We start from the raw sequence: 403 nt of genomic DNA on the forward strand, positions 1-403 counted from the left end.
ATCTCTGCATCTTTTAAATTTTTCTGCCTATATGGCTAGCTTTTGTCATAAAGGAAGTAAACTCTATACAGAGTTGCTTCAATGCCCATCATCTTCTCTGAAGTAGATTGGTGCTGTCAGGAGCAGACAAGTCTCATTGTCATGAAAAGCCTTAGGTTATTAAACATAATAAATACCACATTTTGTAGGTCTTTGAAGACCATCTATCTATTTAAATGTTTATGACCATAAAAACATATCTAACATGACTGTAAGTTTGACTATTATAGATGACTATTAATTTATATTTAATTATACAATATATTTTTAAATGAGCTGCATAGACATAATACCGCAAACAAGAGTAAAAATATACAGTATAACAAAATTAACATTAAACTTGTATCAATATAAAAAATGCATA

This window comes from Alexandromys fortis, unplaced genomic scaffold (assembly GCF_014885135.2).
Source record: "Alexandromys fortis isolate MF-2015 unplaced genomic scaffold, M_Fortis_MF-2015_v1.1 scaffold_173, whole genome shotgun sequence".
In the NCBI taxonomy this organism is placed as follows: Eukaryota; Metazoa; Chordata; class Mammalia; order Rodentia; family Cricetidae; genus Alexandromys; species Alexandromys fortis.